The sequence below is a fragment of the Lactuca serriola genome, chromosome 7 (genome assembly GCF_051521515.1).
Source record: "Lactuca serriola cultivar US96UC23 chromosome 7, Lser_US96UC23_V15, whole genome shotgun sequence".
NCBI classification, from domain to species: Eukaryota; Viridiplantae; Streptophyta; class Magnoliopsida; order Asterales; family Asteraceae; genus Lactuca; species Lactuca serriola.
The window spans coordinates 108,370,152-108,389,463 of record NC_136414.1 but is presented as its reverse complement, the minus strand read 5'-3'; the positions used below and the strand labels follow the sequence as shown (position 1 = coordinate 108,389,463).

Sequence of the window (19,312 nt, the reverse complement as noted above, 5' to 3'; positions counted from 1 at the left end):
TGCTACATGGCCACCAACGATCCACCTGGTCGAAGCATCGTTCAGCAGGTAAGATTAATGATCTCTGATAATAATTTTGACTTGTCTCTCTATAAACCTATCTAACCCATGTTCAAACAGATATGAATACCACCTATAAAGCCTATGAGTCTGCCATAGACGCGAGTGATAAGGAGTGTGAATTAAATTGTCTTAGGTTATGTTTCGAGGATAAAAACTTGAAAATCGAGTCATTAGAGCGTGAACTTGTAATGTCAAACGATGAATGTATCATTTTAAAAGACAAATGTGAAATCCCATATTCTAAACGAAATGTTTTGATTTCTGATAACAACCTTCTCGATGCTAAGACAGATGCTTTGCATAATTCCATAGACATACTTGAAGCGGACATTCAGATGAATCATAATTTTCATCATAAAGCACCAGGTCTCAGAAGTGAGTTTCCGAAACCAATCGTTAGTCCCTTGAAGGAATTGGAAATTTGACATTAATGGGAGAGGTTCCAAACATCAAACATTCGGACACCCCTGTCTCTCCCTTGTCACCACTTCTTGAGACCACAGACCATTTTGAGTCCCTAATTCCTGAGTTCTAACTAATTGTTGTCAAGTGTCCTGATTTCATGCCTCTTCCGCCTCTGATAAAACTGGACCTTAATCAGACCACGGAATTTCATCACAGTCTTTCAAATTGTGTAGATTATGTTTCTAGGGGTAATCATACGAACAACTGTGTGGTTGAAGAAATCATTCCGGTAACAACTGAAACTGATACCTCTGAGTTTGTATTGGAATCCTTAGATGATAAAGTTGAAAAATCAAACTGTGTCTCCTCTAAAACGAAATTGGTTCCCATTACTCCTAAGTTTAGTAATACATCCGTAGGACAAACTTCAAAATCCTCGTCTCAACCTAAGAGTAAAACAATGTTAAATAGAAAGGATATTATAGATCCCAAAGTAGAAGCTCGAAATGCACACAAAAAGGAGGTTAAGACCAGACAAAATTCCAGGTTCATTGAAAACTCCAAACCGAGTGTATCTCGGAATTCTCATGCATCAACCCATAGTCAAATCCCCTTTGCTCCCACTAAGATCCTAAAAAGACCTTCTGAATCTCTCAGTCGTGTAGAACCCAAGAACGTAGTTAGTTCTACTCAGCCTAAATCTCGTGTGAATGCCATGACCGTCCAAAACACTTCTCCTCAGACTATTTCATCTGTTTTTATTACTAAATCTGATGGCACAATTTTTAAACCCAATCCTTCAAAAACCAGTGTATCATCAAACAAATCCACAAATACAAAGAAAACAAAATTTTCAAAATCTTCAAAGAAAAATCTTGTATGGAAAGTCAAATCTCTTATTGATGAAACAACAATTCTGGAGGATACAACTGTTTCCAACACTCCGGAAGTCAAAGGTCCAATGAAGATTGTTCGGAACCCCCAAGTCATTGAATATGACTAATGGATAGATGAAATTACATTAGCCTTTTGTCTGTTTCCAAAGAATTCGAAAAATACCACCTAGAAACACAAAGTTGTTCCTAAGTCACAATCAAAGTCCAAAGACTATGCCTACGTCCCAAGGTGTAATTCGGAGCCTAAAAACTCCATTACTCACTAATTTTGCAGGCACTTTCAGCTTTGGAGCAAGAAACAATAAGGTATATTGATAGTGCTTGCTCCATGCGCATGACGGGGCAGAAAAACTTTCTGCGAGATTTAAAGCTTTCTCCAAATGTTGGTTATGTGACATATGGCAACAACTCCAACTTCCCAATTCGTGGTTGTGGAATTCTCACCAATGGAAACTTCTCTATCTCAAATGTGGCTTATGTAGCTTATCTGAAACATAATTTGATAAGTGTTGCTCACCTCACTGACTCAAATAAACGTGTGGAATTTTGCAAAAAGTACAATTATGTAATGATTGAAGACCAGAAAGAGTGCTTAATCAAGTCACTTCACAACAAGAACATGTACCGGCTTGACATCAACATGATTATTGGCAAACCGCAACTCTGCCTTCTCACCAAAGTTGTTCCTGACTTCAATTGGTTATGGCACCAAAGGCTCGCTCATCTAAACTTTCGTTACATGAATGATCTCGTATCCGGTGAAATGGTGATAGGTTTACCTCTTCTCAAATTCGAAAATGATCATTTGTGTGCTGCTTGCGAGTGTGGTAAGCAATCGAAGAAGGGTCATCCTGTTATCATCGAACAATCCATTTCAGAACCATTAAAACTTCTACACATTGATCTTTGTGGACCATCCATTGTAGAAAGTTTTCATCTTAAGAAATACATTCTTGTGATTGTTGATGATTTTACAAGGTTCACTTAGGTCATCTTCCTAAGGCTGAAATCCGAAACAGCCTCAGAGCTCATCAATTTTATCAAAGGAATAGAAATTCTTATCAAACTCCCAGTTAGGAGAATCCGAAGTGACAATGGTTCGGAATTCACTAATTCCACCATTGATAAATTTCTCACTGAGAAAGGAATCAACCACAACTTCGCAGCTCCTTATACTCCACAACAAAACGGTTTAGTCGAAAGACGCAATAAAACTCTCGTTGAAGCTCCTCGATCCATGTTGAACTTTGCAAATCTACCACTCTACCTTTTGGTCTGAAGCCGTATCTACTGCCTGCTTCACTCAAAATTGGAGTATCATCAATCGACACCTCAACATGATACCATACGAAGCACTGAATGGTCGAAAGCCAACAATCTCGTTTTTACAAGCTTTCGGATACAGATGCGTCATCAAGAACAACCGTGATCAGCTTACCAAGTTCCAACCTAAAGCTGAAGAAGCCATCTTCCTTGGGTACTCCTCAAAATCAAAAGCTTATAGAGTTCTTAACTGGAGAACTCGTGTTCTGGAAGAAAGCTTTGATGTTACTTTTGATGACAACTTCGTTCGGAATTCTGGCCCAACCCATATTACAACTCACATTATGGAGTCCGATGCTCCTCCTCCAGGATGTCCGAACTCCCAAACAATTCTTGAAGTTGAATTTGAACTCTCTTTGGTACTTCCGAAACCACCCTTGACTTGGAATCTCGAACAAGGCCAACTCCCAATCCAATCTTTCCTTTGGAAACCTCTATCTCTCAAAATGTCTCCGGTACGATCCCAAGCCTCCCTCTATTTGATTCCGAACCATTTCAACCTTCTCAGGTTGAGGGGGAGAATTCTCATCCCTCTTTTGAATCAAATGTGGATGGCTTCCAAGACGTAGCTGCTGATTTCGATGACTCCAGTCCTCTCAACATTCATGGAAATGAAAATTTATTTGAGTTCCCTTCTGATGATGATGTCAATCTCTCTGGTTCAGAAGTTCAGGGGGAGCATCATCCTCACATTCAAGCCATTGAGGGGGAGCAAATCAATTCCACTGTTGATATTAGATCGACGGCCGCACAAGAACTCCCAACGTTACACGTCTGGACAAAGGATCATCCTCCGAACCAAGTAATCGGAAACCCCAATGCTGGTGTACAGACTCGTTCTGCTACAGGTATCCAAAATGAATGTCATTTCTCAGCATTCATATCCATGGTTGAACCTAAATCCATCAAGGAAGCATTAGAGCATGCTGACTGGATTACATCCATGCAAGAAGAACTGGCAGAATTTGACCGAAATGAAGTTTGGACTCTCGTGCCTCCTCCTCCGAATCATCCCATTGTTCGTATGAGATGGGTATTTTGCAACAAGCTAGATGATGTAGGAGTTATCATTCGAAATAAAGCAAGATTGGTGGCAAAAGGATTTACACAGATTGAAGGGCTCAACTACGATGAGACATTTTCTCCTGTTGCACATATTGAAGCCATTAGAATTTTTCTTGCTTATGTTTCTCACAAAGGCTTCAAATTTTACCAAATGGATGTTAAGAGTGCTTTTCATAATAGTGAACTTGACATTTAAGTATACCTTCAACAACCCCCCGGTTTTGTTAATCTCTCCTTTCCGAACTACTATTACAAACTTCAGAAGGCAGTCTACGGACTCAAGCAGGCTTCTCGGGCATGGTACAAGACCCTCACTGATTTTCTCAAGCGCTCTGGTTTCGAAAGAGGAATTCTAGATTCTACCTTGTTCCGCGGATCAAATGGAAAGCATCTCATGCAGGTACAAATTTATGTGGATGACGTCATTTTGGATCTACAGATTCATCTATGGTTGCTGACTTTGCTAAACTAATGATCAATCGATTCCAAATGAGCATCAATCGGGAGTTAAGCTTCTTTCTTGGCCTCCAAGTCAAACAAACTAACAAATGAATCTTCATTCACTAAGAGAAGTATATTTCGGAACTCCTCAAGAAATAATCAATGGACACTTGTGCCTCAGCCAAGGTACCAATGGGCTTCGGACACAAGATCTTTGTCGACCCTTCCGGTGTTTCAGTTGATGAAAAGAAGTATTGTAGAATGATTGGATCCCTGCTCTATCTCATAGCAAGTCGTCTGGATATCATGTTTTCCACATGTTTATGTGCCATATTTCAAGTCAACCCAAATATGTCTCATCTCTTGGTTGTGAAAAAAAAATTCTGATACCTCAAAGGTACAAAGAGTCTCGAAATTTGGTACCCAGCAAATGAGAGCTTCATACTTCAATCCTATTCAAATTCAAACTATGGTGGTCTTCAACTTGATAGAAAAAGCATGTCAGGTGGCTATCAATTCATTTTTGTTCCATCTGACGATGATATTGCTGATGTCTTTACTAAGGCATTAGACGAAACCAAATTCAATGGTTTTCTAAACAAGATGGATATGATGATACAAGATCCTCAGTTCTTTCAAGAGACTTGCTCTCTTTGATAGACTTATTCGAAAGAAAATTAGTTCCGATCTCAATTGTTTATCTCGGAACTACTTTCTCTCGTAATACATAGGATCATTTTACTTGTCTTTATTTCTGACCATCACTTGAGTTGTTTTTAAGCTGTACAGTTCATCTTGATTTTTTGTTATTCAAAGTCTACATTGTCGTAGTGCTCGAATTTTCATCTCGGAATATACTTCATAATGGCGTCCCGGAATTCCACTTCGGAATGGTATTGCATTTTGCACTTCGAAAATTCAAAATTCACTCCGGAAGTTTTTCTCAAATGTCACTACGGAAGTTTTTCAACTCTCACTCCGGAATGCTTTCTAAATCATGTTCAAGAAACTTTTTCAAAACCACTCCGGAAATTCTTGAAAATCATTATTTCAGAATTTTTGTTCTGAAATCACAAACCTTTTCCGAAATCGCACTGAGCTTTTGACTCCGGAATCGAAAATCTCTCAGAATTATTCCTCATTCCAGATCACTTTTCAAAACAACCATGTTCCGGAGCACAACTCTTTATCCTCCAGATCATACTCTATTCGGAACCGCTCATCCGGAATTCCAAAGGTTAATAAGGTGAAACGTTTTTGCAATGGTTACCTTTTAAGAAGATCCTTATCCTATCTTCCTTGAATTTCGTGACCCGATTGCACGCCCCCATAAAGCAACCATCTATTCGCCATTTAGGGTTTTCCATTTCAAGGTACAAACAACCCAACCTTTCCCCTCCCAGGTTAACTCAACCCCCAAAAGCAGTTACTCACTTAATGCAACCCGTTTTGAACTCGGATCCTCATCATTACCACCACTAACCCGACTCACTTCCCTAACCTAGAAATACCAATTAAAACGCCCTTTTACCTCTTTACACGCCCAATAGTTCCAAAGCCTTCAATTCTCTTTGAGTTCTTCGTGTTCATCAAGCATTCATAACTCTGCAACAATGGCTTCCCATTCTTCACCGCCAAAAACTACTCCAACCGCCTCAACTCCCAAGAAGTCCATTGCCAAGAAGTAACGATCAAAAGGTTCTTCATCATCAACATCCCCTAAACCATTTCTAAGGGACAAAACGCAACTGTTTTCCCTAAATCCTGAAGATTATGATGAATTTGTTCGTGTAATGATCGAGTTTATCGTGAATCATCCAGTCTCTGCTCCTCTCACTAAAGTTCCCAAACCACCTCTTCCACTTAATCATCTCCACAGAGCATTCACAAGCATCAATCTTGATGAAGTTGTGTTGTAGGAGAAGATCATCGGTGATAGGATTGTGCCTATTTTCATGTCTACTTTTCTTAAGGCAATCGGTCTGAAAGAAAACCCCCATGGTTTCAGAGTTCAAGAGCCTACCACTGAAGAGTTTCAGACCTTTCTGAATCACATTGGCTATAATCAAGATTACAGGGCAAATAACTTCAAGAAATAATGTAACGACCCAATTTTCACGACCAAAAATTTTCATTTTTAAATCAATACTTTGGAAAACATTTGTGAATAAGCATCATTTGATCCCATCATTTCATAAACATATTTTGTGTCTGAAAACCAAAACATAAAAACAACCATAATATCATAGTACAAATCCCAGAATAACTCATGGTGCGGAAAACAATGTGCGTGTATGATGTGCCACTACCGCGCCAGCTCCTTCCCCTTCGAAGAATAGGTACCTGAAAACAAAATTGTAATCTATAAGCACGAAGCTTAGTGAGTTCCCCCATAATACCACATACCATAAAACCATATAATGAACAGCTAGGAGATATGGGCCTCGACCACACTCATGGAGACACGGGCCTCGCCCACACTCCGCTATCTGGGAGATACGGGCCTCGCCCACACTCCGCTATCTGAGGGATACGGGCCTCGCCCACACTCAGCTACTAAGCCACAACATATAAGTATCACACAGACAACGAGTATAAACAATTCTATCATACCAGCATATATCATAATCAAACTCAACTATGAGATACGGGCTCTATCCACACTCCGATACTACATATCATCTATACGAGCCGGCCTTGATGCCTTAGACCCGTTCCTACTGGAAGGAAACTCACCTCGAAAAGTAGCTACTGAAAGTCTGCTTGCTAGACGTCTGACTGTTGTACCGGTAATCCTCCGACTAATAAATCCATAAACATAGATTAGTTACTCATAAATACCCTTAGGTCAAATGACTGACCAACCTCTAACACAAGGTCAACTCCCTGGTCAAAGTCAACTTCCAGTTGACTGGACTCGCAGAGTCATGGCATAGACTCGCTGAGTCCCTCTTCTACTATCCCAGTTCTACTCATCAAGTCCCTCTTCCCACTCACTGAGTCACCCATAACTCACTACTTGGGATGATTGGACCGACGCGCAATCTGACTCGCCGAGTCCGAGAACAACTCGCCGAGCCCTACGAGCAGATCTCCTACTCGATTCCAAATCCTTACCAGAGCATCCATCTTGAGGATTTGGGTTTCTGGGACAATTTCTACACGTTAAATTGCTAATTCCGCATGCAGCTACGAAGGGTTGGACCCTCCACACTTAAACCCTTCTTAACTCAATAATAGCTCATATGACTCGCCGAGTTTGAAGAACAACTCGTCGAGTTCCTAGCAATCCTCATAGGACTCGCCGAGTTGTTCATCCAACTTGCCGAGTCCACTTTGGAACTCATCGAGTCCCTTCAGCCCTCCTCCCATACAGACCAAATCTGAGACATGCAACGGTTCCAAACCATTGATCTAGGCTCCTAGGGCATGCTTATCACGTAAAGTTGCAAACTTTACGTGCATGCATGGCCCTATGAGCTCAAAAAGGCAATTCCAAGCTCTTTATGAGGTCATACACTCAATAGGGACCTTAATCACTTCAACCACAGAAACTTTATACTTTTAAGACGTCTATAAGGTCCAGATTCGAAGTCCTTTCAGAACATAGAGCATAAACACATGGAGTTTGAGGTTTTAGGGCTTGAAAACCACTATGTTGGGCTGAAGTTCTGTTTTGTATTGCGTCCTTTGGGCTCATAGATTAGCCTAGTATTCTCCGGTTTGGGCCTGTCCAACCGAGAGCCGTTTTATGTATTGTATATAAGTTATCGCTTGCATGCATATTAGGTTAAGATTTAAGATTCAAGATTTCTGGTTTAGGGTTCCAGAGTTTACGAAATTGTGCTCTTGTAATCTTCCAATCCTTTACAGTTGATGTTCTTAATCGAGCTCTTCTAAGGATTTTGTTTAATCATTCGACACGTTTGATTCAAGCTGTTTGTTCTTATTATTTCGTTCTGCCTTGTTATTTATATTGTGTTCTTGCGTTTCATATTCATATACTTGTTCACGATCTAATCGATCTTTATTGATTAAAAGTTATTATTTTGATCTCAACAATTGGTATCAGAGCGGGAGGCTGTGTAATCGACACACTTCTTTTGTGTGAAAAAGATTTTCATTAGGGTTTTCCACAATCATCGATATTTATTGAGCCGTCATCTTAATTGACGTATCTTAGTATTTATTGTTTTGCCCTAATCTGCTTTATTACAAGTCTGATCGTTGAACAGGTTATTACGATCGTTATGGACGCAACGCAATCAAACCCTATTAATATTTCCAACAGCATTGGTTCGACGACAAAGATTCCAATCTTATACACCCATGACTATGAAGTATGGGCACATCATTTTGAAGATTACGTGATTGGATCGGAGGACAATGGTTTTCTCATATGGGAAGCTATTATCAATGGACCGTTTTCTCATTCCGCGACATCCAGAGTTATTAAGACGCAAAAAGAATACAACGATTTGCTCAAGGACGTGACGAATATTGCGCAGGATGAGAAAGATAAATTCCAGTGCAATATTAAGGCACTAAGGTTGATCAGATTCGCCCTTCAGTCCGACACATTCAGACTAGTCAGCTCATGTACTATGGCAAAGGAAGTGTGGGATAGACTTCGCGAACTGTATTCAACAGACGAAGATCTTGAACACTCCATCCAAACCTTGCTTCTATCTGAGTTTGGAGAATTCAGGCAAGGGGCCGAAGAAACCGTGACCCAGACGTTTGATCGCTTCAATCATCTTCTCAGCAAGATGATCAAACACGACATTGAAAGGAAGCTCATCGAACAAAAGGTTACTTTCTTGAACGGATTGAGATCGGAATGGAGAGCAGTAGTGTCTACAGTCAAGGCCCATGAACAGTTTAAATCATACTCTTTGGCGAAACTGGTGGGTATTCTAAAGTCCCAAGAGAAGATTGTTGTTCAAGAGAAGAATGTTGTGTCCAGTCTTGGTTCGTTGGCCCTCCTATCTAAAAGTAAAGCCGTGATGGAGGATGAAGAGCTCAACTTGGAAGATTATGACCTCACAACTGAGGATTATGCCATGATGGTATCCAATCCTAAGAGGTTCATAAAGAAGAGATTCCCCAGCAACAAAAACCGAAACTGGCAGGGGAGTTATAGCTCTGAAAAGGCAAACAATGAACCGAAGGCTGAGGAGTCCAAGAAGGAACCGAAGGCAGATGGCGATTCAGGAGTAAGCTGCTTCTACTGTGGTGGCAAGAACCACTATGCTAAGGACTGTGTTCTTAAGAAGATGGCTGAAAAGGACGATGGAAAGGATGAGGAAGCCGTACTGCAGAAGAGGTTGGATGAGTTGAGGAAGAAAAAGTCTACCGCTAACCCTTCTATTAATGCTCTTATTGTGCAGGGTTCGGTTAATAACGATGAGTTCGGTAGCACCGAAGTTTGGTCTACTGACTCAGAAGACGAAGAAGTGAGGAAGCCTACTCATGGAAAGGCTTATATGGCTAAGGAGGAAAGCAGTGGTGGAAAATGCTTCATGGTGTCAAGCGCATCTCAAATGAGGGGATACAATACCGATGGAGGAAGCAATGGACCGAAAGCGCAAGAAGATATGTGCTTCACAGCCAAACCACTCAGCCAACAGTTCAATGAGCTTGATGAACTGATAAAGAAGGTACAATCTGCCTTTATTTCATCTAAAGTACCATCATCCTCATATGAGAAAGAATTAAAAAACGTTAACACAAGAATTTCTCATTTAGATAGTAGCTTAACTCAAACTAGAGTCACCAATTCTAACCTGACTGATCAATTAAGCAGGGTGGCGTCGAAGAGTGAGGAGCGGCGTATGTGGATTGAGTTAAAAGAGTCGGAAATAATTAAAGTCAAAGACGAAAACATTTATTTGTAGAGAGACAATTTGAAATTGTTAAAACAACGAAATGTTTTTTGTTTAATAGCTAAACGTTTATATTCCAATATTACTCAGCTGCATTTGGACTGTGAGATAGGCAAAAAGATCCACCGTATGATTTTACCATTCCTAGAATTTAAGGAGGATGAAATCGATGCTGAAGCTTACAATTGTGAGAGTGTGATTTCGTCTGATGATGTCAACCCAACTTATCAAATTGGACTGGACAAAATTGAATCCTTCATTAAATCCAAAGACCATAAGGACATGCTCAAAAATCTGTTGGACGAAAATGATAGACTTAAACTGAGAACCGAAACCATACAAAAGTTTGACTCTCTAAATGCCAAGGTAAGCTCAGAAAATAAAATTGATGTTGAAAATGCATCTGAGCTTAACGAGGACGAAAACATGAGTGAAATTTCTGTAGAGGATACGGTTGACTGCTCAGAATTTGTGAAAAGCGAAACTGAAAACCACAAAAATCTTATTTCTGAAAATTCTGTGGAATTCGCTAGATTGTCCCAACAAAAGTCCCCGAAATTAGTAGAAAAGGCTGTTGTCTATCTCAGGTCTATGCGACGGCCTACTACGACAAGGGCGTCGACAGGATCTTTTTCGAAGTGGCGGAACATAAGACGTCGATTTCTCGTTCCCGCTTCTGCTCTATGCTTGGATTTGCTGCTGACCCATCGCGTGTTCACCCGGAGACAATTCCGGTTGGTATGCTCTACAGCATGTTCTACAACATGGGCTACACGGAAGTTCTCACCTCCGTTGCCAGATTCAAGAAGTCATGCCTACCGCCCCAATGGAATGGGTTATTCACAGTTCTCTTCAAGGGACTGTCAGAACGAAGCTCAGGATCGGACGGGGCTAGTCGTCTTTTCCTGTCAATCATGTATGGGGTATACAACGGGATCAACCTCGACTACGGGTTTGTCCTTTGGCAGCAGCTCATTCAGAGCCTTTCTTCAACTTCTCGACACTCTAAAGTATCGCTGGCCCGGTTCTGGATCTTGATCACAAGATGGGCCATGGACCGGTTTGACGTCCAAACTGCTGACGGTGCACCGATGTCTTCGATTGGTACGTTCCACACCACGAAGATCATCGTATCTGCTGCATCGAAATTCTCCTTCATTGGCTCTATCCCGGAGTCGATGTATGGTAGTGTGCCATCCGAAAGCAGTATGATCAAAACGATCAAGGAGTTAGGGCCATCTGGTCCAAGGGAACTGACACCGGACATGCTGCGATCAATTCATGATGCTGACAAACCGGTGGCAAGGGGTAAGAAGGCAGACAAGGGGAAGAAACCATCAAAAGCCCCAAAACCCACTCCCAAGAAACGCAAACAACCGAAAGCTGCTTCCTCTCCAAAACCGAAAAGGAGGAAGACCCAACCGAAACGGACGCTCGTTCTTTCGTCAACCTCCAGTGAATCCGAAAGTAGGAGTTCGGACTCTGAGGGGTCACAAGGAGACGAATCTCCACAAAGAGGCAACACACCCCCTCGGTCCCCAACCCCGGAGATGGAACTTCACCAATCCCCAGTTCCTTCCCCTCCACCCACAATTCCTATTTCCACTCCCACCATAACCCCTACTATACCACCAATCTCATTCCCTATACCACCACCCATATTCACCACCTCAACCGAAACACCACCTGTAACCGAAACCCCTCCCGTAACCGAACCTCCACAAACCGAAACCCATACACAACCACCACCCGAAACTAACCCCCCACCTACTCAACCTGAACCAACCAAACCCATGACACCCCCAGCTTCACCACCACCTCCATCTCCAGAAGACGCCTCCGATGGCAATGATCAATACCTCGGTGGTGACCATCTGAACTTTGATTCGGTCTACTATAGTCCGTTTCAAGTTCAAAGTGATGAGGAGGATGATGCTCCTGTAACCAAGAAGCATCTCCGCGAGCTGAACGAGAAGGTTGATCAACTTCTCGCCTCCTCTTCCAATCAGCAGTCATCCTTATCTGAAGCTGCCCTTCAGAGGATAGTTGATGCCTTCTCTAGGGCTCAACATGACTCAGTGGCCTCTGCTACTGCTGCAATAGACGCCTCCACCCGAGCTTGTGAGGCTGCGACCGAAAAAGTCGATAAACTATTCCATGACGCTACAATCCTGCTGCAGTCTATGCAGGAAAGCGCCGAAGCCACCAAAACAACTCTGGAACCACTTGTTAATCAATTGGCCCAGTTTGTAAAGACGGAGTTATCCTCGTTCGCTACCCTCAGACAAAACCTTAGCGACGACAACTCGGCACTCCGTGCCTCCATTGAAGCCCGCTTGGCAAAGCTTCAAGAGGATCTTGCGGCTGAAAATAAACTAATGGACGTCCTGGCAAGTAAGACTACTGCCCTCAAGGTCAAGAGCACCCAACTTTCCAACTCCGAACAACAATTGGAGGCTCTTCGATCCGAAAGGGAAATCATCAAGACGTGTGTTTCGGATGTCCACGCCGCTCTGTCAAACATCCTGGAAGCACACGACCCCATCCTCAATCACTCGGTAAGGCGTACCCTTGCTGAGAAACTCTCTCCGGCCATGGCTCTCTTGAGTAAAATTGAAGGCCTACCCAGTTTCGTGTCCATTCCGAAACAAGGGGGAGATGAGAAGAAAGGATCGAAACCACCTCCTTCCTCTATAGCAACTCACACAACCGAACCACCCCCAACTGGTCATGCCTCGGGTTCGGGTGTGAAGGACAAGGGCAAAAACATTGCAGAGGGAGGAGATGAAGATGAAGATGAAGATGAAGACAAGGAGACTATTGCGGACATGTTAAAGAGAAAGAACAGTCGCAATACTGATGACGATGTCAGTCGTGTGGCACGTGAAGCTGAAGAAGCCGAACGTAAACAAAAAGAAGCCAACGATCTCCTTGAGAGCCGAAAGCTGCTCTTCCCTGCCTGGACCAGGGATCGACTGATAAAAGAGGCCATAGAGACCCCTAGTATACTATGGCTCGAGCCGGTGATATCATTCTAAAACCAAACACATAGCACTGAGGTATCACTTCATCAAAGATCATGTGGAAGATGGAAATGTCGAAGTTCACTTCGTAAGAACCACTGATCAACTGGCTGACGTCTTCACCAAAGCTCTTCCAGAAGCCTCATTCAATAAAATTTTGCAAGGACTAGGTATGATGGAATCAGAGTCAGTACCTCACACTACCTCTCAATCTCAAACGTAAGAAGCGAAACCAACCGAACGTTCGGGTTCGGTTCACCCATTTCACTCGCTCATTAATTCAAAGGTAGACTTACTAAGTTGTATATTTCTTGTGCAAAATTTGTTTCTCTAATTAGGGACAAAAAGGGGATCTAACGAACTAGTGATCAAGATAGGAACTTTTCTACCTGAATGGAAGCTCCCTACAGTGTAGATGTCAGATCTACTTCCCCTTCTTGCACTCTTCAACCTCCTCCTTCTTCCACTAAGCTCCAAATCTCCTTTACAAGGCCAAGATCACTCACAAGAACAATATAAGGGCTAGGGTTTCGCTCTACAGCTCTCTGGAAGTGTTAGGGACAAAGGAGGCCAAGTTAGAGCGTTTAAATAGGGTGCAAACACCTGGGTTAGGGTTTTTGCCCAGACAGGGTCTACTCGTCGAGTCCGGGAACCGACTCGCCGAGTCCACAGCTTAGACCCTGCGTCTTATCCTGCTTCTACGCGGCGAGTTGGTCCTTCAACTCACCGAGTCCATGGCCGAAAATGCAATATTTAAAGATTTAATTACAAAGAATACGTACCAAGAACCAAGTGCTACAAATCTCCCCACTTATTTTAGACTTTGTCCTCGAAGTCTGTTGCTCGCCCCTGAAACAGCTCGGCGTAGTGCTCCATCATCTCTTCCACCGGCTCCCAAGTCCACTCTGATCCCTTCTGGTGCTGCCATCGCACCTTCACGAGTTCCACCCTCTTGTTCCTCAAATCCTTCGACTTCCGGTCGAGGATTGCTACTGGCCTCTCAATGTAATTCAAGCAGTCATCGACCAGTATATCCTCCAAAGGCACCACTGCTGAGTTGTCCACCAGACATTTCCGCAACTGAGAGACGTGGAAAGTGTTGTGGATCTGGCTGAGTTCGGCTGGCAGATCCAAACTATATGCCACCTTGCCCACCCGGGCTAATACCCGGAATGGTCCAATGTACCTAGGCCCTAACTTTCCCCACTTCCTGAATCGGATAACACCTTTCCAAGGCGACACCTTCAGGAGAACCATGTCTCCGACCTGAAACTCTAAGTCTGATCGGCGCTTGTCGGTATAACTTTTCTGCCGACTCATAGCAGTCTGAAGCCTGCTACGGACCTGCTGAATCCTCTTGGCCGTCTTGAGCACCACTTCGGTGCACCCCATGACCCTCTAGCCAACCTCTCCCCACCATATCGGGGTCCTGCAGTTCCTCCCATACAACGTCTCAAAGAGGGGACGGTCGATACTCGCATGATAACTATTATTATCCGAGAACTCCGCCAACGGAAGGTAGGTATCCCAACTACCTCCGAAATCCAGAACACAAGCCCGCAACATATCCTCTAATGTTTGGATGGTCCGCTCGCTCTGACCATCCATCTACAGGACTCGTCATGAAACTTCTTCCAAAACCTAGAAGTAAAACGCACATCCTTGTCCGAAATCACTGACACTGGCACCCCGTGTCGCGACACTATCTCCCTGATATAGATGTCGGCCAACTTTTCGGCCGAGATGCTCTCCTGAATCAGAATAAAATGGGCGCTCTTGGTCAATCGGTCCACTATGACCCATATCGAATCCACTCCTCGCGCATTCCTAGGAAGCTTCGTGATAAAATCCATTGTAATATCTTCCCATTTCCACAGCGGGATATCCAACGGCTGCATCTTATCGTGTGGTCTTTGGTACTCGGCCTTGACCTTCCTGCAGGTCAAGCAACACTCCACGTACCAGGCCATATCCCGCTTTATGCAGGGCCACCAATAATCCAAAAGAAGATCCCTATACATCTTCGTTGCCCCGGGATGAATGGAGAACCTAGACTTGTGCACCTCTCCCATCAGAACTTGGCACACGCCTCCATGGTACGGCACCCACACCCTACGGTGTAGTGTCAACAACCCTCGACTGTCATAGTCGGAAGAGGAAATCTGACCCACAATCCTCTCACTCTTCCGATGTTCCTCCTTCATCGCCTCCTGCTGAGCCTCCTGAATCTGCTCCAGCAGCTGGGTCACCACTGTCATCCTCAGACAGACATCCCTGATTGGTGTTGCCTTGCAGCTAAGTGCATCGGCCACCACATTGGCCTTCCCCGGGTTGTAAAGGATCTCACAATCATAATCCTTCACCACATCAAGCCACCGGCATTGTCTCATGTTCAGATTTGGCTGATCCATAAGGTACCTCAAGCTTTTGTGGTCCGTGTAAATCGTACAGCGAACCCCATAGAGGTAATGATGCCAAATCTTGAGGGAGAACACCACATCCCCCAGCTCTAAATCATGTGTCGGGTAGTTCACCTCGTGAGGCTTCAGCTGCCTCGAGGCGTAAGCAATGACATGTCCCCTCTGCATCAATACAGCACACAGGCCCAACATAGACGTGTCACAATAAACAACGAAATCCTCAACGCCCTATGGCAAGGCTAAGATTGGTTCCTCGCACAATCTCTGCCTGAACGTCTCAAATGTCGCCTGCTGCTCAGGCCGCCATCGGAAGACCATGGCCTTCCTCGTTAGGCGCGTCAAGGGTACGGCTATTTTGGAGAAATCCTGGATGAATCTCCAATAGTACCCTGCCAACCCCAGGAAACTCTGAATCTCGGATGGAGACTTTGTAACCTCCCACCTCATCACGACCTCCACCTTGGCCGGATCCACCAAAATCTCGTCCTGGTTAACAAGGTGCCCAAGAAACTGCACCTCGCGCAACCAAAACTCACACTTGGAGAACTTAGCATATAAGCTCTCCCTCCTCAGGGTCTCCAACACCTCTCACAGATGCCCCCCGTGCTCCTCCTGTGTCTTGGAATAAACCAAGATGTCATCAATGAAAACTATCACAGACCGGTCCAGCATCGGTCTGCACACGCGATTCATGAGGTCCATGAACGCGGTAGGAGCATTGGTGAGCGCAAACGGCATCACCACGAACTCATAATGGCCATAGCGTGTCCAGAACGCGGTCTTCTGCACATCCTCCTATCTGACCCTCATCTGATGGTACCCCGAATGCAGATCAATCTTGGAGAACCAAGATGCTCCCTGCAGCTGGTCGAAGAGGTCATCACTCCTTGGGAGTAGGTAACGGTTCTTCACCGTCACCTTATTCAGCTCCCGGTAATCTATACACATCCGGTTTGACCCGTCCTTCTTTCTCACAAACAGAATCGGGGCTCCCCAGGGTGAACTACTCGGTCTACTGAATCCCTTGTCCATCAGCTCCTGCAGCTGCGTAGACAACTCTTGCATCTCGGGAGGAGCCAACCGATATGGTGCCTTGGCTATCGGAACCGCACCAGGGACTAGGTCGATCCCGAACTCCACCTGTCGCTCCAGAGGTATCCCAGGAAACTCCTCGGGAAATACATCCACAAACTCTCGAACTATGGGCACATCGCCCACTATCGCCTTACCCGCCTTCGGGTGTCCATGACATAAGTGACATATCCTGCGCAACCCTGTTGAAGGTAACACCTCGCTCTTGCCGCCGAGCATAAGGATGGCCCTCGCTGTGGTCTCTCACCCTGAATCGCCAACTCTCCCCCACTTGGGGCTCTGACTCGCACTAGCTGCTGCGCGCAGTCTATCACTGCCCCATTGGGGCTAAGCCAATCCATACCAATAATGACCTTGTTTCCCCGCAATGGAATGGGAACTAGCTCGACCAGATACCACTCTTCAAACAATCTCAGTACACAATCCTGGAAGACCTCTGATGCTCGCATCGACCGGTCGTCCGCAATCTCAACCTCTAGAGGGCAATCCAACATGCCCAAGGACTCAGGAAACTTCTTGCTAAGCACAAGAGAAACAAATGATCAGGTAGCCCCCGAATCAAACAACACCTGAACTGGGATACCGTTCATATGGAACGATCCTAAACTAGGCACAAACATGTAACATATCAAAATCACAGCAGCATAAAATAAAAGCATAGATAAGAAATTATACCCGTCACCACATCGGGTGTGGCGCATGCCTCTTCTATAGTCACCTGAAAGGCTCGGCTCCTCACCACTGGAGCCTCTGACTTGACCTGCCGGCCATCTGTGATCCGCAAGGTCGCTGGAGCTGGAGCTTTCACCGGCGCTGCTGCTGCTGTCAACTGAGGGCAATTGGCCTTCTTGTGGCCCCTCTGGTTGCAGTGGAAACACAGCAACTCAGATGTCTGAACAACCGAAGTAGGGGAAGTACAATCCCTGCTAAAGTGTCCCGTCTTGCCGCACTTGTAACAGCCCGACGATCCTAATCTACATGCTCCCTCGTGCGACATGTTGCATTTCTCGCAGCGGCCCAGTCCTCCTTGGCCTTTCGGCCTACCATCTGATCCCTTGGGCTTCTTCCCCGAACCCCTAGCCACCTGCCCCGCCTCTGCCTTCCTCTTCCGGATATGCTCCAAATCAATCTCCCTCTCCCTTGCCCTGGCAATCATGGACTCTAGGGTGGGGCAAGCTGAAAAGCTAACATGCTCTGGGATGTCAGCTCGTAGCATGTCATGGTAGCGGGTCCTCCTCATATCCTCATCACCTGCATATTGGGGCACTAACAACACCCTCTCCCAAAACTTAGCGGTGATCTCCGCCACAGTCCCCGTCGTCTGCCTCATATCTAAAAACTCCCTGGCCAGCTGCTGAAGCTCGAAAGTCGGCATGAACTCTGCCCTGAACCTGGTCACAAAGTCCGACCAGGTCATAGCCTCAACAGCCGAGGCTCCCAACGAGTCGCCGATGGACTCCCACCAATCTCTATCTTAGTCTCGCAAACACCCTGCTGCATACCTCACCTTCGACCCCTCTGGGCAGAAGCTAATCAACTGCGCAGACTCAATGTCCGTAATCCATCGTCTGGCCACAATGGGGTCCTTCGCCCCATGGAAATCTGGTGCACCACTGCCCCTGAAGTCCTTAAAGGACAGTATGTGGGATCCTAACTGGCCTGACGCCATATCACTCCTGAACTCCCTAAGGCGATCCTCCATCAGCTCGACTATCCCTTCCTTGGTCGACCCGAAGATGATAGGGGTCGACTCAAGGATGCCTCTAGTGATCTCTGACGCGATGAACTCGCGTAGGATCTCATCAACTGGCTCGGACCCTGAACCCGAACCCGATCCCTCTCCTGAACTGCCAACTGCTGGCCTCGGGCGTAGTACCACCATTCTGCAATACACCATAATAATCATCATTAACACTAACACACTAGAGGTATTACATCTATCACAAGTTCCTTGGTCTTGCCTTAGCCTTCCTTGACTCGAGTACGGATCCTCTGCTTTCAGTAGTACGGGCCCATACTACCTTCCACATATATCCGTACTTTCCTCAAGGACTGCTTCGACTCCACCAAGTCCCTTCATCACTACTACTCTCTGCTATCCTCATCCTAGGCTTGCCTAGGGAACTCCCGACCCTACCCTAATCAGTCCTCAGCTGCCGAAGGTCTCTGTGTGATGGTGGTTAGCCATCACCTGAATACAATCACATGCAATGAGGCTCAGATAATCCTTCGAGTAAGGGACCCACCCCTACCATGGTTAGGACTCAAACAAGAGCTACGAAATAAAGTCAAACCCCTCACTCCGAGATTATCCGACCCTGATCGTTTGTGACCTAATGTATCCACCTGATAGCTAATCCCCATCACCCGAAGTCCCTCAAAGCACAAAGCAAGAAACATTCAGACGAAGAGGGAACGATAACAATCACATCCTCGAAGCAGGAAACTATACTAGCATACAATGCTAAGCTCACACTATCAGGCATAAACTATACAAGCTACCCTACTGCTGTCTACTCAATACTAGCATGTAATTTTCATAAGCAGTAACACATATAGCAGGCACATAAGGCATCATTCCCAGATCCTTAGTCCTATGCTAGCATGTTGTTCTATTGAAACTGATAAACATAACATATCTCGTATGGGTACTCTGGGGAATACTTACTTGAGCTCGTCTGGTCGCGCACATCACACAC

The 19,312-nt window shown here is 44.9% G+C and overlaps 1 pseudogene; it reads left to right on the top strand.

Annotated features, from left to right (window-relative positions):
• The first annotated feature begins 3,630 nt into the window (after nucleotides 1–3,630).
• LOC145064288 (putative mitochondrial protein AtMg00820 pseudogene) lies at nucleotides 3,631–3,948 on the top strand (annotated as a pseudogene).
• The last annotated feature ends 15,364 nt before the right edge of the window (nucleotides 3,949–19,312 follow it).